The following is a 27,189-nucleotide window of genomic DNA, read 5'->3' as shown; positions in this document are numbered from 1 at the left end:
GTGGTGCTAGCAGCAGTGTATGGTCCGAATACGGACGCGCTAGACTTTTTTAGAGATGTTTGGGCCAGGATTGATGTGATGGACTGCTCTACCATTATTTGGGGAGGCGATTTTAATGTGGTTTTAATGTGATGGACTGCTCTACCATTATTTGGGGAGGCGATTTTAATGTGGTTTTAATGTGATGGACTGCTCTACCATTATTTGGGGAGGCGATTTTAATGTGGTTTTAAATGACACCCTAGATCACAGAGGTGCGTCCAGGCCATTGCACCCACATGCATGTCAGGCTCTTCATGATATTATGCTGGAGGGAGGTTTGATCGACATCTGGAAAATGCGACACCCAGATAGCCGTGAGGGGACATGTATATCCAGCCAACACGCAGCATGGTCATGGTTAGACTTCTGGCTGGTTTCCCCCGATGTGGCCGCCCGGACGGTGGAGGTTTGTGGCCTGGCTCGCTCACTCTTTGACCATGCTCGCTGCCTACTAGAATTGGCGATCCCAGACGTACCTACACGCGCCTTTAGCTGGCGCCTCCCCCCACACGCTCTACTAGATGAAGCCTTTAAAGAGGAAATTAGAAAAGACATCATTTATTTATTTATTACATTTGTAGAGCGCTCTGTTACCCGGAGGTGTCCTGGAGCTGGCGGATTTAAAACTGGTATGTGTGGGTAGGTGATTTAATGGGTAAAGAGCCAAGTCTTCAGTGCCTTTCTAAAGGATAGGAGATCGGGCAATTGTCTGATGTGGAGGGGAAGCTTGTTCCAGGGTACTGCTGCTCCTGAGGAAAAGCTCCTCCCACCCCATCTAGCTCTCTTGACTCTGGGGACTGATACCAACGCCTGCTGACCAGATCTGAGAGATCTTGCAGGTTTGTACCAGAAGAATAATTCCTTCATGCATTTGGGGCCCAGATCATGAAGTGCTTTGAAGACCACACAGAGTGATTTAAAGGTGATTCGTTTCCGCACTGGCAACCAGTGAAGTTTTGCCAGGTCCTGTGCCACAGATGCAAATTTGGGTGTATCTGTTATCAGGCGTGCGGCGGCATTCTGTAGTGTTTGTAGTTTGTTAAGTATGCTGGATTGGGCATTCAGCATGAGGCTGTTACAGTAGTCTAGCCGAGATAGAATTTGACCGGTGACCACTGTTTTCCTATGTTCTTGCTCCAAAAATGGTAGCACTTTCCTGATTGTTTTAAGAACAAAATGGGTGGATGATACCAGGGATTTAATCTGAGGTTTAAAGGACAATAGATCGTCCACCAGGATGCCAAGATTTTTTACTTTCGTCACAGGGACGGGCAGGGTTCCCATTTCTTCGGGCCACCATCTCGGGGACCAGAAATTAACTTTGGAGCCAAAGAGTAGCACCTCTGTCTTAGAAGAATTTAATTTAAGACAGTTGTAGGCCATCCAAGTACCCACTTCACGCATGCAGCCTTTGAACCTGTCCGCAGTGCTATCTGTGTCCCCCGGCATCACGGACACCACTATCTGCGTGTCGTCCGCATAAGCTGTGAGGTTGAATCCAAAGGTTCGAATTATCGGGGCTAGCGTGGAAACGTAGACATTAAAAAGAGTAGGACTCAAGGAGGAGCCCTGGGGTACTCCGCAGGGAAGCGAAAAGGGGCGTGATTCGAAGTCCCCCAGTGCGACCACCTGAGTCCTGTTGGAGAGGAAGGCCTTTAAGCTCTTCAGCACCTTACCTTGACCTCCGCAGGCCCTCAACCGGTCCACCAACAATTTGTGATGGACCGTGTCGAAGGCCGCGGAAAGGTCCAGCAGGATCAGGGCAGCTCTACCTCCTCTATCCAACACCTTTCTAATATCTTCCACTGATTTAATTAAAGCGGATTCCGTGCTGTGTTCTGCACGGAAACCTTGTTGGCAAGGGTTTAGATGTTCTCCTGTTCGCAGATAGGTGCTTAGCTGGGTGTTTAGAAAGCCTTCAATAATTTTGGCTGGAAGGGGCAGTCTTGCAATAGGCCGATAATTGTTTAAATCGGCTATGTCCAGATTGTTTTTTTTTTTTTAGGAGGGGTAAAATGGAAGCATGTTTCCATTTTGCAGGGAATTCCCCTCTATCCAGCAAGAGATTGAGGAGGGGGGTGAGTCCAGCGGCAATAGAGTCTGGCGCTAAATTTGGTAATAGAGGCCTGGCAGGGATCGTGAGGGGAGCCAGATTTTATCTTCTGGAGTCGGCTCGTGACCTCTTCCTCACTGATTTGGGGAAAACAATAGCAGTTTTTCTAGGCCGTTGTCTGATTCCACTATATTAGTGGGGAGTTCCAGTGAAGCTTTTATTTGATTATCTAAGGGAGAGAAGAGTTTTTCAACTTTTTCCCGAAAAAAGGTAGCCAGCTTCTCGCAAAGAAGGAGACTGGGGGGTACCTCTATGGTTTTGGGGATTGCTAGAGAGGATATCGTTCGAAACAGCTCTTTTGGGGCATTGCTGGCTTCTTTAACCTTCTTCGTATAAAAAGCTCGCTTAGCTTGCTGGATCTTCTCTTTATACGCTCTTTGCTCAGTGTTTAGAATTTTTTTGTCTGCCTCACTAAAAGTTGTCCGCCAAATTTTTTCCTTTTTTTTGCACACAATTTTCAGGTCTCTGATCTCTTTCGGGAACCAGGGGGCGGAAGGAGTCGCCCGTGTAGGGAGAAAACGTTTAGGGGGGGCAAGATGTGTACATGCATCCTCAAGCCATCTCGTGTAGGCCTGGGTTGCTTGTTCCGTATTTCCTGAAAGCGGCTCCAGAGTTGACTTTAAAGCGTATTCCAGCTCTTCATGTTTTATATCATTCCATTTCCTAATCTGTCGAAGGGTGGGTCTAATTCTGGATGGTCTCCCCGGTGAGTCTAAGGCCAAATTAAAATAGACTGTTGCGTGGTCAGACCAGTGTATGGGTTGGATTGATAATACAGTAAGGGTTGGGTGATTTGAAAAGATACCATCCAGGGTATGCCCAGCCTTGTGGGTGGGACCATTGACCAATTGCTTCAGATCCAGCCCCTGGAGCATGTCTGTAAGATCAGATGTGTCCGGGTCCGAACTGCATTCGAGGTGAAAGTTAAAATCACCTAATAAAGTAAAGGTGGGGGCAGTGGCGACGGTTTCTATTATTTTGCCCAGAGCAAGAAAAAAAGGTGCTTTCGACCCAGGAGATCTATAAACCAAGCCACCTCTAAAAGTTTGGTGGTCAGATAGGGTAAAATTAAAGAGAAGAGACTCATCAGGGCCTCCGGGCCCCTGATGAAATTGCCCTCTGAATGAGCGGTGGTAAATAATGGCAAGGCCACCACCTTTCCTTTTCTCTCTGTTTTGGGTGAAACAGACATAGTTCGGTGGGGTGGCAGTAACTATGTCAGGGCCAGAGGCGGCATCGGTCCAGGACTCTGATGAAAGCTATCATCACACCCGTGTCCTGGATCAATTCCGCTATTTCAGTACTATGTTTGACCAGGGATCTGGCATCAAGTAAAAGACACTTCACCAAAGCTTGACTTTTCCTAGGAGGCTTATCCTTGTTGTCCCTGGGGGGCGCAACCGGATCCCAGCTCAGTCTTGGCAGGGACAATGAGCAAATTGGACATATGCTACGGCCTTCCCTGTGTTAATACCCATTCCCAGAATAGTGCAGCCTTCAACGTTTGATGTGGATCTGCAAGCTCTAAGCGCATCGCTGGAGTAAATCAGCCTCGGGGGCAAATTGGTATCGATCGGAGCAGCGGTTCTGGCCCTAGGCACGGGTCCGGCGCGGACGGGCGCAGACGGGCTTGCCTTTGACGAGCCTTCGGCGCGCCCGCTGCGCCCGTCCGCTGCGCTCCCTGTATCGATGTACCATTTTATGCACGTGGGGGCGGGAGGGGCAGAGCACTGGTCTGCTCGCCCAGCTCCTCAAGCAAGATGGCGGGACCCACGGAGGCTTTAGCTCTGGTTCGAGCCCCCTGGAAAGGAGAATCTGTGCAAATACGCAATTTTAAAACACTTGGCAATAAGGAGTTTAAAAGGCAGTTAAAAACTCACAGTATTATGAACAAATCACTACTGGTCCCGGCTTCCGCCTCAAGACCGTACCTTCACACACACACACACACTCTTAGATCAGTGGGGGTGCGATCAACATCCGGGTTTTTATGCACGTGGGGGCGGGAGGAGCAGAGCACTAGTCTGCTCGCCCAGCTCCTCAAGCAAGATGGCGGGACCCACAGAGGCTTTAGCTCCGGTTCGAGCCCCCTGGAAAGGAGAATCTGTGCAAATACGCAATTTTAAAACACTTGGCAATAAGGAGTTTAAAAGGCAGTTAAAAACTCACAGTATTATGAACAAATCGCTACTGGTCCCGGCTTCCGCCTCAAGACCGTACCTTCACACACAGACTAATTTACTTTAAACTCGGGCTCGGTATCCACTGAGTCGGTACTGTGAGACGCATTCAAAGTAGTCATCCGGGGACAGTGTATAGCAAGACAGGCGGGAGTCCTCAAAGCCATCAGGGGCACTATCGTTACCCTGGAGGGGAAAATTAAAGAACTTGAAAACATGTTCTGTATCGATCCCAACCCCGAGATAGCAGCAGAATTAAAAGCAAAATTGTTGGACTTTGCGGAAGAGGCCCAACGGGAGCTCAAATTCCTGGGCAAGCAGGCTGAAGCCAGAAGATATGGGGAGGGCGACAGACCAAGTAGTACCCTAGCCAGACTTATTAGCAATACCAAAGAGACTACATACATACACACGATAAATAATCCAAATGGCCATGCTGTCATAGGGCAACCTGAGATCTTACAGGAGTTTCGAGCCTTCTATTCTAATTTATACACTACCACACATTCTACTTTACCAGAGCACTTTCAAGATTTCCTAGACTCAATCGGGCTGGTTTGGTTTAATGACATGCACCGCAAATACATGGATCTCCCAGTAACAATAGAAGATATTGCTAAGGTGATTAAGGAACTACCATTAAATAAGGCACCTTCCAGATGGCCTTACCACGGCGTTCTATAAAACGTATGTGGAAGAACTGGCACCAAAATTGCATGTTGTGTATGCGGAGTCACTAGAAATAGGGGTTCTTCCTGCTTCAATGAGGGAAGCTTTGATTATGACGCTATTAAAGCCAGATAAAGATAAAAAGGTCATTGGACTCTTATAGGCCCCTTTCCCTCATCAATGTGGACGTAAAGATTTACGCAAAACTCATAGCTGACCGTCTACAACCCCTCCTCCCGATGGTGGCCTTACTGGACCAATCGGGATTCATACCAGGCATCTCTACATCCCATAATCTTAGAACCATTTTCTCAGTGCTACATTACCTCCACCCTACTGTGCATGCTGTGGCCGTATTTTTGGACACCATGAAGGCATTTGATTCCCTCGAGTGGCCTTACCTGTTCCGCATTCTGGAGCGCATGGGATTCAGTCCGATGTTTATTGCTCAAGTGCGGCTGCTCTATACCAAACCGACGGCAAGGGTGAGGTTGAATGGCATGATCTCCGACTCATTCGTAATCTCCCAAGGCACAAGACAGGGCTGTCCCCTATCTCCTCTACTCTTTGCTATCGCCATGGAACCGCTTGAAGCCAGGATAAGACAACATCACACTGCTCGAGGGATAGGCTTTAGTACACGCAGTTTATTAATTTCTCTATATGCTGATGATGTCACCCTATATGTCTCGAACCCCGCCGACAATCTGGACCCCCTGCTGCGTGAATGTGTAGAATTCAGCTGTTTGTCTGGAGTGTCTATAAATTGGGCTAAATCAGTAATCTTCCCTTTGACAGACAACACACCTGAGGTGAAGTCAGAATTTCCGCTTCGTTGGGAAGCAGAAGAAGTCAAGTATCTGGGGATATGGGTCAGTCGTAACCTCCAAGATATTTGGTCCCTGAATTTTGGGCGAGCTGTTAACTGGCTAGAAAGTAAGGTGGCAATCTGGTCGAAGTTACCCCTCTCAATCGCGGGGAAGGTGGCCCTATCGAAAATGGTGATCCTACCTAAGTTTCTTTATTTATTTGCAGATATCCAGATCCCGATCCCGCTCACGAAACACTTCTTTAGTTGCCTTTGATCCCATCTACTATCCCTGGTGTGGGCAGGCGGTCAAGACAGGATTTCCTGGGCTCTATTAACCTTGCCGCTGAGACAGGGGGGACTGGGAGCTCCGGACATGCATCTGTATGCACAAGCTCAATTCCTACATTTCTGGGCCTACCCAACGCCCTACCAACCGCATGTTGTCGTGGAACTTGACTCGATGGCACCATTGCCCTTGGGAGTGGCTCTGTACCAAAAAGCCCCAAGACCCGCTATCGATGTGGAATTAGCCAACACCTTACACTGGGCATGGCGCGAATTACAGCGGCGAGCTCGCCTCCCACTACTGTATGCACCTGCAATTCCACTGAGACGCAACCCAATGCTGCCTTGCCTGGAAGAAAGCTGAGGTGAAATATCATTGTGAGGCATCCAACTACGCACATTCGCCAATATATACCCAGATGATGTGTTCAGGGACCCGCAGGTAGAGGAAGGGGGTTCAGCTGTTCCGTTCAGGGAGTTGTTTGCTTATCTTAAATTGAGGGCGGCATGTCGGTCGTTCTGGGAGAGCTCCCAACACTGCTTGCCCTCCAAAACATATTAGCTCGAGCCTCCCCGAAAAAATTGGTTACTCGCCTATACACTAGCATGCAAGACCAAGCCCCGATCATAGTGCCAACCTCCATGCAACTTTGGAATAGGGAATTGGATCCATCACTAACTGATGTGCAATGGTCCTATTGCTGTAAACAGCTTTTGGAACTCTCCCCTAACTACAAACTGCGCCTCATACATTTTAAATTTCTTCATAGATATTACCGCACCCCTATTAGCCTCCATCGCATGCATCTGAGGGAAGATGCTAAATGCTGGAGATGTGGTTTTGACAATGCTACCTTCCTACATGTAGCCTGGAATTGCCCTCTGCTTGCGGGTTACTGGCACTAATTCTTTGATGCTGTGAATCAGATAGTTGGGAGGTCCGATGATCCATCCCCACATTTAGGACTCCTGGGACTGGACTTCGAGGCAATAACTACATGCCCTTCTATTATTATATGCTAGGCGACAGATTGCTCTCCGATGGGGTCGGAAAAAACTGCCTACATTTGCAGCTTCGCTATCTGATGTTACTTATGGGCACGCACAACTCGGTACCTATTGGGAGTTGATGCCCTCTGCGTCTAGACCCAGAGACATATGGGAACCATTTATGCAATGGGCACAGGCGAGGGCAAGCACCCCTACATCTGAACATTAAGCGACTGAGGCGGAAGAGCACGAGAAATCACTTGGTTCACATGTAACAAGGCCTGAGTGAATGAGTGGTCTACCTAAACTGTATGTTCAATACTACGCCATGTTAACTGAATCCTTGAAATAGACATGTAACCTTGCTTCTCGACATGCCATGAACTTTTATATTCCTTGCATGAATCTCCCTCTTTATGACGACTTGCAAATGCTTATTCATCTGGTTTTTACTACTGTGTTGCCTAATCTATAATCAGATGCTTTGAACTGGGAACGTTTAACTATCCAAATTCGTGCAATTCACTGCTGTACTGACCGATATCGGTTTGGTTTTTTGCGATTTTATTGATTAATTCATTTCCTGTATGTAACACTGTCATGTGATAATTGCTGCTGTAACATTTGCAACGCCTTTATTCTGTCGTATGCATTGTGTTCACTTTGAAATCTTCAATAAACAAAGTTTAAAAAAAAAATAAATAAAAAAAAAAAAAAAAGGTAGTGTTGAAATTATGTGAAATGCTTCCCGACCATCACCAGGCCAGAATGCAACAATTCCAAGACATACCTTCTGAACATTCTAAAAATAACCAGGACCACAAAAAACGCCAGGCAGGTTTCTTTCTAGTTAGGACTCACCAGTGAAGTATAGCGCGAGTACTGTGCCACAGTGCGCACTGGGCCCATATTTGGGCATGCCTACTTGGGCTTACAGTATCGCACTGACAAACAAGCTAAAAGTAATGGGTGGAATGCTTGAATTAATTTCAGCTACTGGTGAAGTATGTGAAGAAACATAATTGCTTGGGTTTTTTTTAGAATTCTTTTTTTTTTGCAAAAGTAAACTTGTTGGTCAGTACACACAGGGATTTACAATTTTACAGTGTTGCAGTCACAGAATCCTATACAAACATACCACCTCCGATGTCATAGCACACAAGATGGAAGCATTATAGAAAAAACATTAAGGTATTAATGGTTAGTCAAGGGAAGGGATATGGGGAGGTTCACACAGGTTGCCCCGGTATACATTCCATTTCGACCATATTGCCACCCATTTCCGGGGACAACCCCAAGCCACATAGACTGTCTTCTCCTGCAGCATGCACCAGTCCATGTCTTTCTTCAATGCACTGAGTGCTGGAGGTGTTCCCGCTCCCCACAGACGTGCAATGTTGCGTTTTGCAATTATCTGCCCGAGAGTCACCCATATCCTATCCTTTGCTGACAAGTCTGTGGGCTCCCATATGTTCAAAAGGCACTGTTTAATTTCGGGTCGCAAGTCCAACTCCCAGACAGTACGCATACAGTTGTGCACCCATTTCCAGTAGTCTTGTATAAGATGACACTCCCATAGTATGTGGAGGAACGTCCCTACCTCTCCGCTGTCTCCTACAAAGCCCATCCTCACTCCTGCCCATCAATACTAGTCGTATACCAGAGATGTAGACTTGATGTAATATTTTAAATTGTATCAGCCTTAGTTTTGCTGATATTGCTACTTCTTTGGGAGATGCTAGTGCCTCCCTCCATTCATCTCAAGACAGTCAGCCTCCCCCTTCCTCCTGAGTGGAAGCAAGGGGTCAGGGTGTGGTGTATTCGTTTTTTATATGTCAGGGAGATAGCTCGCTCCGGAAGATGGCCGTCCAGCAGTCTGTCCTCTAGAGGGGAGGATTCCGGGAGCGTTGTTCCAGACGGGATGTTGACCTGTAGTGAGTGTCTGATCTGCATGTATCGGAAATATTCTGTTTGTCCTAATTCGTATGTTTGCTGTAGTGAGGCAAATTTCACCATACCATTTGATAATTGCTTGTTAAAACATATAGGAGTGATGTTTTTGTTTAGTGCACACCCTGAAGGGAATTACTTGTATGTGCTCTCAGATTGGTTAACACTGTGTCAACTGAGATGCCAAAGTTACTGGTAACACCGGTGGGCAATGTAATATCAAACTTCAGCTCACTACTGGCGGGACTTTTTTTTATGTTGCAGCTAAAGCACAGTCTGATATCAGGCGTGCTCGTATAGCGCTGCACAAGAGTGCCAATAGTAAGCAACCTTGTGTTAGTGATTTGTTCTAGTCTACCCTGGACAGTTACCACTGCCTTGCAAAAAGATTGAATACTCGAACTCCACAGGCCTGATATCATACCTGTTAATGTTTTTACTTCATCATGAACAAAAAGGTGATTTTTTTTTCCAGCTCTTTTCACTTTCAACCGGGTTCTTGCAGGAGTTGCCAGTATTCATTTCCAAAGAAAATATGTTTCAATACAGATTAAATATACCAATGTTACTGGTAGTTTGTGTTTCAATTCCGTTTTGCCGAATCAAATTACAAGTTTTAATTTGATTGAAAACATTTAAGAAACCCCAAGTGCATGTTTATAGTCGAGAGCAAATCAAAAGACGGTCATATAAATGTTTTATCATTCCTATATGCTTGTCTAACACACTGCACTTACAAAGCATGTTTCACAAAATGATGGTCTCTCTTTGCACAAAAAACAAGGAAATAACATTTCTGTGTGGTCTTCTTTTCTGTGAAGAATAGGTTACAGAATTAATTAGATGTCCTCCAAACGGAAATTATGCACTCATAACGGCAGCACAGAGAACATCCTTTTTTACACAGTCCCATAGATTTGGTAGAGCCTGTTTGATTGATATGCACCCAATATGGTAACAGGCTGCATACTAAGTGTGGAGGGCAGGTAATGAGCAGTGGCCTCCAAGGTCCCAATAGAAAAGGTCCGGAAGCTGAATGTCCTGCTTCATTTGGCTGTAAATACTAATAAATAATGCAAAAGGAAAGGTCTACAAGGCCGAGAGCATATTCCTTTAAATAAAGTATGTATCATAGATTTGGGGGATGGAGAAGTGTCACACAGAAATGGGAGCTAGGCATCCTGCCATATAAAAGTAATTTCTGCATACTTTTGGGCGGGAGGGAGGTGGTGTTGGGGGAAGGCACAGGGGAAAATAAGTGAAGTGTAAGCAGTATTATGGCGGAAAGTAAGGCAATCATGTTTAAAAGTAGTACTTTTATCTAATAATACATGTAGCTGGTGTTTTACACACTGAATTGGACACGCTGGTGGATATTTCACAATGACAAATAAAGTGCAAGCAGCGCCAAAAGTTGTTTTACTCTTTTTGTCCTTGCAGGCATAATGGACTGGAGTTTTGCTTTTTCAAATTGTTAAGTCTTGCTCAAGCGTTTTAAAAAAGCTCCCCTGTTTTTCCCTCACATCTTGGAGCATAAATGTTTTTTCTGGTTATATGATGATACTTTTTGTGTGAAATACTGAACTTGTAGGCACAATGTGATTAAATAAGCGTTCCCTCGAAATATATGAATTTTCTGTTTATATTTAGGTTTCTTTTTCTCGATTACTCATGAATGTGATGTTGATGGCCGTTGGCTTATTGTTACTTTACTCATAGATAACATCCCTCTCACCCTTTTTAATGTGTATGCTCCTACTGGGATCGATAGATCCTTTTGGCCTTCTATCTCTGCCAAGCTGTCTTCCCTTTCTGGGGATTACATACTTTTCGGTGGAGACTAATCAGATTGTTGACCCCTTCCTTGACCGCCACTCAAAAGTCAATTTTGTTCCCTCTAGAATGCACACTCAGTTTGTAAATTCTTTTCAAAACAATGCTTTAGTAGATATTTGGAGATTGTGTAATCCTGATGTTAGAGAATATAGCTTTTTCTCCCCTCCTCACCAATCCCAATCCCGCATTGACCACATCTTTCTTAGTAAATCCCTGTCCCAACACGCTATCCATTCTGAAATTGGCTCCATCTTACTTTCCGACCATGCCCCAGTTTTTGTGGATCTTGATCTACTCCCATTCTCTCCCCACCCCGGCAGATGGCGTTTTAATAATGCTCTGCTTTTGGAACCCACTTTGTACCGAATTCACTGCCTTTGCCAAGGAATTTTTTCTATTAAATCAAACCCCTGACTTCCCTTTTGTTGCGGTTTGGGATTCATTCAAAGAAGCCTCTAGAGGTTTTATTATTAATTTTGTATCTTGACGAAAGAAACTTCGAGAGGCCAAGTCGGAGAAAATTTTGGCTGATATTAAAGCTTTAGAAACTGCCTATTATGCATCTAAATCTGATTCTTCCCTTAAAGCACTTACTGCAGCGAAAATCTCCTTTAACAAATTCATAACCGACGCTGCTTCTAATATTCTGCTTAAATGTAATTCCAGATTTTATGGAGGTAAGAATAAAATGGGGAAGCTTCTCGCCAATTATTTAAAGATTCGTAAGGAACATACAAAGATTCAGTCTATTAAAACTTCTTCCGGCGAATCCACATTTAAGGATAAAGATATTCTCACTGAATTTGTTACATTTTACGATACCCTTTATAACCCAGAACGAGTTCCGACGTCGGATGATCTCCTCTCTTACTTTCATTCTCTCCCATCTCCCTCGGTCTCACATGTCGACTTCCACACCCTGGAACAGGACATTTCGCTTTCTGAAATTTCCCAAGCTGTATCTAAACTTCGTCATGGCAAATCTCCAGGGCCCGATGAGTTAACTATCGAATTCTACAGCCACTTTGCTTCTCTTCTTCTTCCTAAACTTTTACTCTTATTTCAATCTTTCTCTGATGCCGGTTCCTCTAGCGGTTCTTTTCAACAAGATTTAATTTGCTTAATTCCCAAAGAGGATAAGGATCACTCCTTATGCAAAAACTACAGACCAATTTCTTAGGTTAACACGGATTATAAAATTCTAGCGAAGATATTAGCTCTACGCATGGACGCCCTTTTACCGGATCTAATTAGCCCAGAACAATCTGGTTTTGTCAAGGGGCGTCTTTCCTCTAATAACTCTTGGGTTTTTCTTAACATACTTAGTAAGGCTTCTTCTTTGAATCTTCCTTTCGCAGCTATCTCCCTAGATGCGGGGAAAGCTTTTGATAGGATTGGGTGGGATTTTATGTTTCAGGCTTTACGTTGGATTGGCATCCCTGCCAAATTCATTTCTATTATTTCCTTACGTTACTCCGATCCTCAAGCTTCTATTTTTGTTAACGGAATGTCCTCTGACTATTTTTCCTTACATAGAGGGGTTTGACAAGGTTGCCCCTTATCTCACTTACTTTTTGTTTTAGCCTTAGAACCCTTCCTTACTAAAATTCGCTTAGATGACACTATCTCTGGTTTTCAATTTGGCCCCAACAAGTCAAACTCTCGTTTTATGCCGAGGATATTCTTTTTTACTGCTCCGATCCTATTACCTCTATTCCTTCTTTTCTTCAGCAGGTCTCTTCCTTCTCTGCAGTTTCTGGTTACCGCCTGAACGCCGACAAATGTGAAATCTTGCCTTTGAATCCTCTTTGTCAGAAACATCTTTTTTCATCTACAGGTTTTTCATGGCAACCATCTAAAATCAAATACCTAGGAGTTTGGTTTGATCCTCTATTATCCGATACTATCAAACTAAACTTTGATTATATTTACAAAAAATGGATACGGCTATCACTCGTTGGTATCCGCTATTTTTGTCCTGGTGGGGCCGGCTCAACTTTATAAAGATGAAGTTATCCCCCTTGCTTCTCTATACTATTTACATGCTCCCTCTACACATTCCTCTTTCTTTCTTTAAAAAGATTGACTCTTTATTACTGAAATTTTTATGGAACGGTAAACGCCCTCGAATAGCTCTTGCCTCTCTGCGAAGAGACAAAGCTGAATCTGGAGTACGTTTTCCTGATTTTAAACAATATAAGCGAGCTTTTTTTCCTTAAAGCAACCAATTCGCTGGTTTTCGTCTAATTTGCCTCATTATCCTCCTGTCTGGCTAAGTATGGAATCCTCATACATTTCCCCTTTTACCTTCCGCGAATTCTTGTCCTTTACGTCTCCTTTAACTCGTTTTCGCACGCCTATTATATTTCACACTCTCGTAATCTTCTTTCTCCCTACTTATCTTCATCTTATCCCTCCCTCCCTACCACTCACGAACAACCGATCTGGAACAACTCACTTTTCAAAATCCGCAACCGCACCATTTATTGGAAAACTTGGCACTCCAGAGGAATATATAGGATTTCTCAACTACTTTCTCAGGATACACCTCTCTCCTTCCAGGAACTTCAATCCCTTTTCTCTTTGCCTGCTTCTGCCCGATCACAATACAATGCCCTCTATCCAGTCTTGATCTCTTATCTTCAATCTCTTTCACCTTCCAACGATATTCCTTTAGACCGCAGATCCACTTCCCTCTTACTGGAAACTTCTCCTTCTGCATCCGCTCTGTATAATTCTTTCTGTTTTACCGATGATAGATTGAAATCTCGCATTGAACTTGCCTGGGAGTTGGACTTTTCTCAGAATTGGCCTGTACTTTTTTGGGATAAAATTTGGACTAAACTTCATAAGAGCTGCTAACACTACCCAAACTTTATACTTCATTTATCACAGAACTTTATTTACCCCACTTGCTTCATCCCGTTTTTCACCAGATACTTCCTCTACCTGCTGGTCTTGTCCTTGCCCCTCTGCAGATCTCAAGCATATGCTGTTTGATTGTCCTCCTACTTCTCAATTCTGGCAGCTAGTTTGGCAGCGCATACAAAATATTCTCCAGTTTCAGGTCCCCTTTTCACCTTCACAAGTTTTTCTAGGCTCCCTTTCATCGGACCTTCCTTATTCTCCCAACCACTACCCTTTACTCTACCTTTTCATTGCTGTAGCTTTTCATATCATCACTTCAAACTGGATACAGGCTGCAAATATTTCCTATCAGTCTTGGTGGAATGCAGTCTGTTTCAACCATCGTCTGGATACCAATTATATATCTCCCATCTCCCTAGCTGTCAAACGTGACCCGATTTGGCTTCCTTTGATAACATATCTTTCTTCCTCTGCTCCTGCACATCCCTCTCCTGATCCTGCAACAGTTGAAGTTGATGTATGTATGATTTTTCTTATTACCTGTTTTCTTTTTACTTGATTGCTATAATTATTAAGTCTCAATATAATGTATTTCACTTATTTTATTTATACTCATATGTTATGATCATAATTCTCATGCTTGTAATGCTTACTTTTTATGAAATTGTTATTGTATTGCTTTTTTCATCCATCTACTTATTGTAACTCTTTCCCCCCCCCCCTTTTTTCTCTATTCCTCAATAAATCAAACTTTAAAAAAAAATATTTATGTTTCTTATGTCAAGTGTTTCACTTTACTCCTTAAACCCTTCCATGCTCATGACAAGGTCAGCTCGTAATGAGGCACAGTGGAGCTGTGCTTATGACGAGCTGACCTGGTCATGAACAATGGGGATTGATTGAATGGAGCACAGGAGGGGAAAACCCCTAGCAGCCAGGGTGTTAAATACACGGTGTACTGGGACCCCTATTTCCATGTACTGTACTACACCCAGGTTCCAGTGACTTAAAAGGGTATACCCTTTTTCCAGTGACACCCTCTAGAAAGAGAGCAAGAAACTCCTGCAGCTATTTTACAATGATAAGGTCAGTCCAGGGCAGGAAGTGTTGTTAAGGGAAGATACAGAGAGATTATGTGAAGCGGAAGCAGCGCTGTAGTGAGAAGAGGGAAAAGGAAAACAAATATGATGAAATACAGTCCTCCTATTTATTTAGTAAATAACACACTTGTAGAATGCAGTTGCCACCCTTTACACAGACAGCTCGATATGGCTGCGGCCATCTCACGACTCTTTGGGGTGGAATTGTTGGAGAAAGCACGGGGAGACGGATTTTTAGAAGAAAGCTGTTTCAAGTAAGAGTGGTACTTGCTCAGGGAAAATTAAAAGTGCACATTATATACAGTGAAGTGTATACACAAAAATGCATAATTTAAACCAACAATTGATGCACAAGACCACAAAAATGAGGACTCATATGCGAACACTCAAATAACAATAAAGGCATATAGAGCATCACTCGTAGGTACCGAATAGGCATTACACACAGTATGCATATTACTGGAAGGTTGAATACATTATACAATTAGACATAAATTAGGAAAAGGACTTCATTATATACAAGTTGCAACTAATGCGGTACATGTTATATATAGTGGAACATAGATCACAGTTGATTCACCACGGGATACCTGCAATGATGGCTATACAGATAAAACATTTCTTGGGCAATGTACTTATGTCTGACGAAAATATATACATAGTGGAACAAGGGCTATTATATGAGCCACATAACGATCATATTCAAGATTACAATGCAGTACGGCCGTTCCACATTGTTTAAAATTGCAGTGATAATTAGATGTGTGGGCATATATACAGAGAAAATTAAAATGATTGGTGGTTCTCCTATACAATTGTACTTGAACCTAATGCTGAGACCTCATTTATCAGTGAGGTCTGAAGATACTATGGGATTAGTTTATAACCGCTACCTTCTGTTCATTTCCACAGATTCATTCAGCCCTCATGAGATGGTGTCTAAAGAGTGTATCCATCTACACTCGCGTTTGCTCAGTATATTGGCGAAATCACCACCTCTTGGGTTGGGTTTGACTTTTTCTATGACCCACCATCTGAGACTGTCAGGTGTGTGTTCGAAGTTTGAAAAATGCTCAACTAGGGGTGCCCCCTTGGCTTGGCATCTAATGCGGCTACAATGCTGTAGTATGCGGCATTTGATTTTCTGAGTCGTTTGTCCTATGTATAGAAAGCCACATAGGCAACTGATGGCATAAATAACTCCAGTGGAATTGCAATTGCTGTGATCTTCTAGAGCATATGTGCGGCCGTTATGTGTGAATTCCATCATTTCTTTAGCCATCGGGCAGGCTTTACATAGGCCACATTTGTGATGTCCCTTGACCTGTGGGAGTCCCCAAAGAGTGCTTTGTCCTGGGGTGCAGGGTGAAGGTAGTAGAGATTTAACAACAAAATCCCTCACATTTTTACCTTTTCTAAAGGCATGAAGGGGCGGTGGCACATTACCTAGTTCGTCAGTGACCAAGTGCCAGTGTTTGCGAATGATTGATACCAATCACTCTCAACCACTCAAGCCAGCCAGCACCAGGGACTATGCCCTACTTTGCCATTCACAATACTAATTGTCACAGTGTTTATCATCACACTATGGCACACTAGTTTGAAGTTCATCAGAACTGAAGGCAGAAACCCATTAACAGTAATATAAGATGCAACCAGCTCCCATCAATCGAGGTTTTATAATCTGATTCCATAAATAATTAAAGGGCCACTTACCAGTCATAATGTTGATCGTCAATGATGAAGGAAATAATCCAGATTAAACACATTCAAATAGCCTATTTCCTGGGATTAATCTGTGCCTTAACTCCCTATCCCTATTTCGCACCTTGAACCATGAAGGTGGAGTCTAATCAATAATACTGCTTACTGTACCTTTTCATGGTTTGAAATAACACTAAAAATTCACACAGATGACACTACTATGCTCATCTCTCTAATTCTAAAGCAGATCTGACCTTCTTAGCACTCACTCAGGAGATATTTATTCCAAGTCAGCACCCTGAAAATTCAGCTGCTGTCTCTGAGATCTGGTTTAATTGCATTGTCAAAAACCAAAGTAACGGCTCTCCCTCTCAAGATATCGAAGCCACAAATGAGCGATGTGAAGAATTTGCCACCTTCTTCACTAATACACAAACCGCAAACACCCCTTCCCTCGTAACCTGCCCCCTTCTACTTCCCTTGACCACGCAGAAAGAGTTCTAAATAAGGACAATCGGACAGGCCTCCAGCTAAAAAACAATGCGCACTGGTCCGACTGAGCTAATGGCGGAAAACGAGGTCTTCAAGATAATTTTTAATCTAAAACCTTCCTCCCACACCATGGACACCCTCCCTTCCACAATCATAAAAGAACTCAACCACACCATTTCCCCTTTCTGGACAAAAATCATCAACGCCTCTCTCACCTCAGGCTGTGTCCCAGACTCCCTTCAACTAGGACAAATCACGCCAATTCTCAAGAAACCAGGGCCGACCCTGATGATCTTAACAACCTCAGACCCATCTCAAACCTCCCATTTCTTGAAAAAACATTGGAGTCATGTGTTCCCCACCAACTCAATAAACACATTGATGAGTTCAACCTCCTCGACACCTTTCAATCGGGATTCAGGCAAGGCTGTAGCACGGAAACAGCCATACTCAAAATCTCGGACGACATTCGCAAAGCCTTAGATGATGGTGATGCCTGCCTACTCATCCTTATTTACCTATCTGCGGCATTGGACACAGTAAATCATCCAGCTCTTCTGGAGACCTTATCGAAGCGCTCCGGCATCAATGGTACTGTACTAAAATGGTTCACCTCTTTCCTCCAACATCGCTCGCAACAAAATAAAATCAACTCCTGTCTCTCGAAGCCAACAAAAGTCACACTTGGGGTACCACAAGGCTCGATCTCTCTCCCCGTTCCTCTTCAATCTCTTCATGGAGCCCCTCACAATCATCTTGAAAAAAGCTGGAGTGAGTTACCACCTTTACGCGTATGACACCCAAATCTATTTCAAAATCAAGTCCTCTGATCACATCCAACACCTCAATACCACTCTAACGGAGATCCAAACTTGGTTCAACGTAAACCACTTAAAGCTCAACCCAGATAAAACGGAACTGATCCTATTCTCTCCAAAAAGCAACCATTGTCCTATCCAAGAGTGGCTCAAGAATCTGGTTGTCCTAAACTGCCCCTTGTTCTATCTGACTCAGTTAAGTCTCTAGGCATCACCCTCGACAAGAACATATCAACGGAGGCCCACATCAAAAACTATGCAAAGAGTGCTCTTTTCTCTCTAAAACATCTCAAGAAATTGAAACCTTTTCTTCCCCATGATGACCTTAAGACAGTAGTTCAATCCCCGATTCTCTCTAAAATCGACTACGGGAACGCCATCCTTACAGGGACTCCAAAAGCTCACCTAGACGCTCTAAGGGCAGTACTGAACATGGCTGCTCGACTTGTATCTGGAGTAAAAAGATTTAAACACATTACTCCAGCTCTCAACTCCCTCAAATAGCTTCCTATGTAAGGGAGATGTATTTACAAGCTGGCCTGCATCACACACAAAACCCTCCACCCTCCGGCCCCCAACTACCTGAACAGCAAACTGGTAAGAGCAGGTCAAGCCAGAACACAGAGAAGCTCCAACTCAATCCTTCTCATTCCGCCAAAAATGAAAAAGAAAACCATCCAATAGCGATCGTTTTCTGGCAACGCTCCCAGGATATGGAACGCTCTCCCTGGAGTCCTCAGATGCAACCCCTCCTTCTCTTGTTTCAAAAGGGACCTCAAACTCCATCTCCTTAACAAATACTTTCCTGAACAACGTCAACTAACCTAGACCTCAATATTCCGAGTTACTCCCATTCAAGGATTGTTGGTAAACGGACTATGCTAATCACCTTGTTTTCTTTTTTTTCTCTCCCCCTCCGTTGCACAGTGATTTATTGTTCATGCTGTATTCTTTATCCGTGGTTTGCTTACTTACTGTCAGCCTTCTAGGTAATGTAAGTCTCTTCTGTTTTTCACAATGTGTATGTGAAGCGCTCTGATACCTACGGGTCTAGCTAGCGCTATACAAAACTTTAAAAAAATAAAATTGATGCTTTGTTTTTCCACGGATTAAGAAATTACAATAACGGGGTAAGTCATTGTTATTTGGAACAGTCTCGCCACAGACTAAGTAATTATGCTTTATACGTGAAAACAGGTGTCAATCTCTTGGAAAAGGATTTGAATGCGCATACATCAAGCTGTGTGCACTCCCATCCTCGGTGCTGCACCTGTTCAAAATTTTGAGGGCCGCCAGTGCCTCTCAAATCGGTGATTCTATTTGAAGCATTATTACGAAACGCTTCTGAGTGTTAAATACACTTTTTTTTGTATTACAATTCAGAGGCTCTTTGGTCATATTTTACATGATGTTATAAGGTAAATATTATGAAATCTTATACATGGGCTCTTAGAGCCAAGAAAGACCGACTTCCTCTGCTCAACTCTCCCTAGCTGCCAGGGCTTTAAGTGGGATGAAAAAACTGGGGGGTCTCTCAAAGGGGTGTGGCGAGTGTAATTAGGGGCGTGGCTTTAAAACACTTGTGCTAAAAATCTGTGCTTAGCATAGTGTGCCGCCTGATTGGTATTTTGCTGTTTCTGTCATTGCTTCCAGATATGTGATACAACAAGTAACATCATACCTACAACAAGTAAGGACTATTGGCTTTGTCAATGGTTATTAGTTGCAGAAGATAAATAAGCTGGAACTATGGCCTGTATATAATATTGACAAAGTTTCCAATTAAAGCCCAGGTGACCCTACCAAAATGTTGCTGCTCCCGAGTTTCAAAAAGAGAAGGGAAATCCAGAGAGAAGATGACTCTTTAAAGGATTTCCCTTACCCTACAACTCACCTGGCATGATGTCATGATGTAACTTCTCCAGTAGTGAGAAGTGAGCAGCGTGAGCAGCGCACATCGAAGTGCCTGCTGCCTCAAACGGGTCTCTATCGGGCTGTTTTGCGCTCTGGCACTTTTTTCCGGACTGCAGTGCACCAAAATGCTATCACTGCAGTCCGGGAAAAAAACGGACCGCCTGTGTCAGGGCTCAAAACAGAGCCCGATAGAGACCCGTTTCGAGGTCCCCTGAAAAAAACTGCCAGTGCTCAGACCCCTTGAGACCCGGCCCACTTAAAGCCCTTACACCTGACCTGCCTAGCTCTAATGCTGTCAGTGGTTTTTCCTATCATCTACATGAATGGGGCCACCCTGGACCCGTTTTTTGAACACGTATCCGCCTACTTCCCTTACTCCTATAGAAGACGTCTCTGGGTGGAAGGCTAGCCCTGTTTGCCGTGATACCCGAGACAGCGACTAAAATCTCCCGAAAACACTCACCAGCAGAAGGAGGCTGTTCTTCTTTTCTCGCTCTTCTTGTGCGGCCCGACATTGTTTCTCCCGCCTGATGGTACCTATCAGCCGCTCCCTTCCTGCTCTGCGCGCTGCTTCCTGAAGAGGCGGAGAGTGGATTGTAGTGTCTAAGAGCCTCGGCGCTAGGGGCACCGCACCTGCAGCACCAAACATGCGCTTAACATGATATGGCTTGACTCAAGGAAACTCGCCATGATGGAACGGACATCGCAAGAGGGAAAAAACAACGAGAACCCCCGAAAATCAACGCTTTTCCTGAACTATCTTTGTAGAGGAAAGCCCCTGTACAGACAATAATTAGTCACAGTCAGGTGGACATATAATTAAACGTTTCTTATTACTGATAGTTTGCAATACCGTTTTCAAAAGTTGTTTTTTATTTGCCCAGTGTGAACAATATCCACATTTTTGCAGAGGTAAACCATTATTTTTATAAGTGACACTGCGAATCCTTTCAACAAAAAGCAAAACAAAACCCGATACATTGATGTGGAGCTTTTCAAGAGACGACAAGAGAATAATCCACAGAGAGTCTTAATTGTAGCATGTTTTTGTACCAAATATGTCAACGGCAAGAATATATCGCGTCTTGACATATACATCTTTATAACGCCTTAAACAGAGAGAAAAATAGTTTCAACTTTGTAACCCGATAATGTTTTGGGACACAATCCAAAATGTCCGCCTTGTTTCAAAGCGCTTGCTAGTTACAGTCGCCCCTGCTTACTTTAAACACCTTTCCAAGATGTCCGTCATACTCTGTAGCTAAATAACGGCGTGCGTGCTCGGTTCCCCTAGGCATACGTTACACATCACGTGATTGTAGCAAATCACTTTCTATTCCTATGCTTAACAAAAAAACGTAAACCGGTGCTAACTCGAAGTGCTCAATATAGAATGGGCGGCAGCCATTATCTAGGTACATTTACGTATGAAGGGCACCGTTTTAAAATGGCCGCCGTAGATTTTCTGCTCTGGCTTTCACTTTGTCAATTTTTCAAGCACAGAATGAGGGAAAGTACGTAGTTGTCAAGTATTAACGACTAACGATATTTTCTCTGTGCTCTGATCTCGAAGCAGAGAGGGGCGGGGTGCCGATGCACACACATTACCTAATTGAAATTTTTAAACACTTTTTTTGGTATTTATTCATACAGTATATTTGATTGAAGCAAACACAATACTTCTTGACATGAACTCATCCTTCTGGGGCATAGGAGGCCTGGAGAGTCGGAACGTTGAAAAGGTACAGCTCCAAAGCAGTAATAATGAGACACAGCACCGGTATGCTGAGTCCCAAGGTCCGAGCTTGGCCCCCTCGGACCTTTTATCTCTCCACACACCTCACATTTGGTTGTTAAGATGCACCATCTGCCAACATAACATTCCTCCTTTACCCATCAACGAAAATAAATCAATCAAAAACTAAAAATGGCATTAAAAAACGTATCAGAATGCACACTAAAACCATGTGGGACACGAATACTGACAAAAATACAAAGACACCTTGGCATCGCCCTCCGCTCCCACGTACGCACATCGAGGCCTGGATAAAGTCTTTTAAACGGGTAGATGTCACTGGACTTAGTCTAAGGTTGTATCTGACCAATCCTCTTCGATGGACTTTGCAACTATTCTCCGCAAGTTCTTCCTGTTGTGTACTGACATCCCTGGCAGGGCTGTCATGAAGACAAACTCTGGGACTGCCTCGAGGTGGTTGAACCAGGAGACAGTTCAGTAGCATCAGCTACAACTGGCTGTGTCAAGGAAGGCAGGGAAAAGCATTCGCCCAGGCCCTCACTCGCATCATCATCAGCCTCAAGACGTAGCACCCTGTTAGCCATCTAGCCTGTGATTCTGCTACCTGTAGATCTTGAGGCAAGGTATTTTTCTGGTAACAGCCTCGTCTCCTTTCCTTGGCGTTATCATTGTCCCATGAACAGCATTGACCTTCCAAGGGTCAATCTCAAACGGCAAACAAAATTCGCTTGCTGGATGTCAATTCCTGACAAGTACTACGTCTCCAACTTTGTCTCGGCCAGGCCTTCTCCTAAGAGATGCTTTGTCGTTCTGTACTTTTCATTGACATAGAGCTTCCGCGGCTCTGTCCCCGACTGATGACTGTTCCACTACATGAGGAATGGTGTCACCCAAAATTCGATTCATGCACAGAGAGCTGGTTCTTAAGCTGGTTGTGGCATGGGAAGTGAGTCAATATTCTCAATGAAAAGCATACAGAGCACATTCCATGTTTTGGTTGTTGGCCAGTGCAATTCTTAAAATTGTATTCAAAGTTTGTTTGAAGCGTTCTGCCTCTCCATTTGCTTGCAGCCATCAGGGCCTGTGACAAATGTTTCTGGATGTCATGTAGACAGCAAACTCCCGACTGGAAAATGGGGGACCATTATCTGTCCTGACTTCATCCAATAAACCATGGGTGGCTAGCACCGTCTCCATTCTGGATATGGTCTGTCTGGGAGCCATGGATTCAGGATCTTGACTCAAGGATACTTTGAAAAATCATTGATTTCGATGAGCATTTGCCGTCTATCTGGTATACTCTCAAAGTCAGTACTGACGCAATGCAAACAAAATAGGGGAATATCTTCTGTGATTAAAGGTGCAGGCGGCTCTGTGAGACCAAAAGCTTGACACAATGGGCAGTGTTTTACAGTCCATTCCACCCAGTCATCAAGCTCTGGGAACCAGACTTTGCACGAGAGTGTGGAATTTGTTATGACTACCCCTTGATGGGCAGTGTGAACTGTCGTGTAGTTCCTAAATGACCTATACAAGATCTGCGCATTTAGACAACATACACTGTAGGATTGGTGACAGACGAACACTGATCACCCCCACTGGGTATATTAGCCTTTATGTATCAGCTAGCTCACAGTGCCACTATAATCTCCTTTTACCAAGGAGAGAATAGTTCTTGGCAACCATCGCACATGACAACCCTGATCCCTCAGTACCGTGGAAACAATGTGCTACCTTTTGCTTAGTCACTCGTGCTTACTTAGTTTCTCTCAGAGAGATACAAGCTGGGCGTTTTGAATAATCATTATTGAACAGTTGTTATTCTGGTGTAGAATAGATGTTCTGCAACAACCGTTAGACAGTATAGGATATAAATGATTAACAGTACTATAAAGGTAAAAGGATGGTGGAGTTCTACCATCTTACTGACATCATGAATACATTCAAGTAGATAAAACACATCATAAAAGATGAGTAGTCCTACGATGCCCCCCTATCTAAATGTATCTAAGTGTACTTAGCATGGGTGTAGGTGATGAGCTACTAAGCCAAGAATTCCTCTAGAATTCAGTCAACCCCATTACCTTAAGTGAGACTGTGGGACCCCGTCCTGGTCTCGAGCTGGACACCCCGCGAGTGATGTTGGACCACTGCGAGCTAGAGTGTCTACGTGCAGGAACCTCAGCGTCTCTGGTAAGTGTGTCGGCAGTGAAGTCTCAATCTCCTCTTACTATCTTAGCAAGATGTGATGTATGTATACCCATAGGTCTCCCTAGGGGTACTACCTTGCTGTATTACTCTGTTGGCCTAAGGATGCCGTCGGGCCTGAACTTTGTACATAGATTTTATACAGGAGATGGTAGTCCTGCGTGCTTCCAAGAACCCTCATGCATAATGTAAGAGATTTAGTCCTGGGAAAAACCAGCGCTCTGAATGTAGTGTAATATCTAGGTAAAAGGTCAGTCCCTGTAAACCGTGACCAGTGTAATGTAGGGAGAGAATAGAGGTGACGGGTAACAAGTTTACCTGGGCCTATATCATTGTATCTATATGGAATATGACACCCACTCCTCTTCCGAATGGACAACATGGTAAAAGCTTTAAATATACTACTAGGCATTATTTTCACAATCCGTTAAAAAACATCTGTTAAAACATTTTTTTGTTTTTTTAAAAAAAAGTCTAAAAAAGGAATTGTTAAAAATAAATAAAGTATTAAAAATTGACAGATAGGCTGTTGCTCTAATATGTCCCTAGGTATAGTTCGAACTACTAAAAGGATTTTGAAAGCCAAACATGCGTAAAAGGAAAGTCAATTTTGATATAGACTTTCAGTTTTTCTGTTTTGTTTTTAAAAAGCTGATTTTTTTCAGAGTACACGATGGGCCAAATTAGTCAAAAGTTTATGTGTCCTGGCTGGTAGACGCAACATTCGCGTTGCTTTCTTCCGCAGTTGGCGCTCTCTGTAACACTTTGCAGATTATGTCTATTGAGCTCAGATGATTCTCCGTACTGTCCACAGCTGGTGCTGGGGCAGCCTGTGCAGTCTGTGCGCCATCCAAAGCCTGGGTGTCAGAGGAGGAGCCGGTGTCTGTACCAACAGCTGCTTATGTTACCTGTGGTGTCTCTAAGAATGCTGAAATCAACACAGAAATACGCTGAAGACACTGCAAAATATGGGCCATTATTGGGTCCAGTAAAGTGTCAAAGTCCGGTCGAGCACATGATGGGAGTGTCAGACATAGATCCAACACGCATTCTTCTCTGCAGAACGGGCATCGGAGGACAGGTAAGATGCAGTACATCCAGACTGGTCTAAACAATAAGAACCAAGTAGCACTTAGGCGTGGTGTGCCCAGAAGTTGTACTGTGTTATGTTATGTGAACATATTTTGTATAGCGCACAGCTGTCTCAGCAAAGAGGCATCCCAGCACAGGAAGCAGAACAAAGAGGCTGGAGATCAGAAGAAGGCACTAGGCTGTGGGGAAGAGATGGGTTTTAATAGCTCTGCGAAAGACCATGTAGTTGTCCATGGCACGAATGGAGAATAGCAGAGCATTCCAAAGCTTGGCAACCAAGAAACGGAACGAGCGCCCGCCCGACCGTATCCTCCTCATACGAGGCACAGTTGCCAGATGTTGTCCGGTTGAGCGAAGTTTGCGCGTAGGGGGAGTAAGGAAACAGCAGATTGGACAGAATGGCTGGAGAGGAAAATTTCAAGATTTTAAATACAGTGCAGAGGACCTTAAATTCCATTCGGCTGACAACAGGAAGCCAGTGCAGCTGATGGATTGCCCATGAGGTGGGGCATGTTCTGGGGAGACCTAGCCGGGTTCTAGCTGCCGCATTTTTAACTCACTGTACTCTCAGGATTTCGGTCTTGTTAACCCCTAAGTACAGTGCATTGGCATAATCTAGTCTTGATACGATGGAGGCCTGAATGATCATCTGCCTGATGGATGTTGTGTTGTTATGTTATCTTACTTGGCATTTGTAGAGCGCACAGCTACTCCACAGAGTGTCCCGGCGCTAAGAAGGACCCAGAGACAGAAACCCAGACTAACGTGAAGATCTCTACTGAAGTTAGAAAAAACAGGTTTTTAGATTTCTCCTAAAACTGAGGAAATCCTGAACCTGATGTTGTATAACATTTTAGGACTCCATTGTAATTTTCCCGATTCATGCCCTTATATAGGTATAAATCACCATATCCTTATATAGGCATAGAAATCATAACCATATTTAGACATAGCTCATGCAGTCCAAATATGGTAGGGCTACTTCCACTAGTTCCAAAAATCTACAACGATTTCTTGGAAAACTCGGCTTCAGCAGCTAGGGACTTCCCCTTGCTCGAATACTGATTTGTCCAAGAACTCATGGAGTTTTCAAAGAACTGAGACTCTTTAATGACATTATTATGTCCACCTTTACGTCAAACTCGGCACCTTCAAGGTATAAATATGCCCACACTTGCCTTAGCAAACACTCGGTGGTTTGGAGCAGTTCGACTATCTACTTGCCGACGCATTCTGCTACAGCAAGTGCCGAATGAAGCCAACCCTCCAGCAGACGCTCTGAGAGAGACGCTGTCTTTTCTTCTGCCGAGAAATCCAGCTCCAGTGTTTCCAAGCTACCCATGCGTTTTTTTGGTAAATCGAGTCCTGAGACTGACCTTCTTTATTCTAAACCAAGGTACAGAGCTGATTAGACCCTAAGAGAAATCTTGGATAGATTCTTGGCAAAGAATACTAAATTTATGCTACACCTCACTTACTTCTTCCCTCGTACTAAGCTTAGGTTAGGTACATCGGGGTAGACGTATTTTAGAAGCATCAGTTGAGTACTTTTTAGCCTCTGTTATTTATGTATGTATTTATCTATGGTTTAGGAGCTATACAATGTTCTTACAGTATTATTGTATTCTACTCTTTTTACTGTATGCATTATATTTTGCAACCAGTTTTAGGATTGTAGCAGTTCATTTCTCATGCTTGAGAAAGAAGACTGTTCAATAAATCCTCTTATTGAAAACGCCCGTCTATCTATTTCTCTGCACCACTGGTAAAATGAAGCATGCACGATTGACTGAGTAAAATATCTATCTATTGTTTCCACAACTCTGAAGATCAGTTTTATCTTGGGGAAACAAAGTTGTCATGTTTATGCGGTTGTCAGAAACGAAATCCCTTCTTGTGAACTCGAGAAAGTTTCTAGTGACCTCTGATCTAGCTGGCACTCACAATTAAGTCTAATATATTTCGCTAGAGACCTAGTAGACATAAGTCCTACGTCACATCTATGGGATATATTATTCCAATGCGCAGAGCCTATTGGGAATATAGGAACTACACAACATGGCGCCCAACGTTTGGTAAGGCACTAATTTAACGCTAGATACTAGAGTAACTCAGTCATGCTTTTCACAGAGTCCCCTTTATCCCGTAAAATACTCCAATAGACGTCTGGAGTGGGTTAAAGGATAAAATATCCTCCTTAAACTGAGTGGGACGAAAAATCCTATTTATTAGTTGTTGGTTTTGTTCAACGTTGAAGGATACAGTGTTCCAAAATATTGTGCACCGTATCTTTATTTCCTTGAAACTTGCTCTGTAAAACTTCTTAACAAACTGTCAGACAATGACAATCCTGGGAGCAGT

The 27,189-nt window shown here is 43.7% G+C and overlaps 1 long non-coding RNA gene across 1 annotated transcript in view; it reads right to left on the bottom strand.

Annotated features, from left to right (window-relative positions):
• The window catches only part of LOC147747726 (uncharacterized), a 45,037-nt gene extending 24,562 nt beyond the window's left edge, over positions 1 to 20,475 (bottom strand). Inside the window, exon 1 of the long non-coding RNA XR_015299686.1 lies at positions 20,236 to 20,475. This is a non-coding gene — a long non-coding RNA (uncharacterized LOC147747726). The remainder of the gene's footprint in view (positions 1 to 20,235) is intronic.
• Between the last annotated feature and the right edge of the window lie 6,714 nt (positions 20,476 to 27,189).

Source organism: Lissotriton vulgaris, chromosome 1_1 (genome assembly GCF_964263255.1).
Source record: "Lissotriton vulgaris chromosome 1_1, aLisVul1.2, whole genome shotgun sequence".
Lineage (NCBI taxonomy): Eukaryota > Metazoa > Chordata > Amphibia > Caudata > Salamandridae > Lissotriton > Lissotriton vulgaris.
Note: the sequence above shows the minus strand (reverse complement) of the source record. Positions and strands in the feature narration are given on the sequence as shown.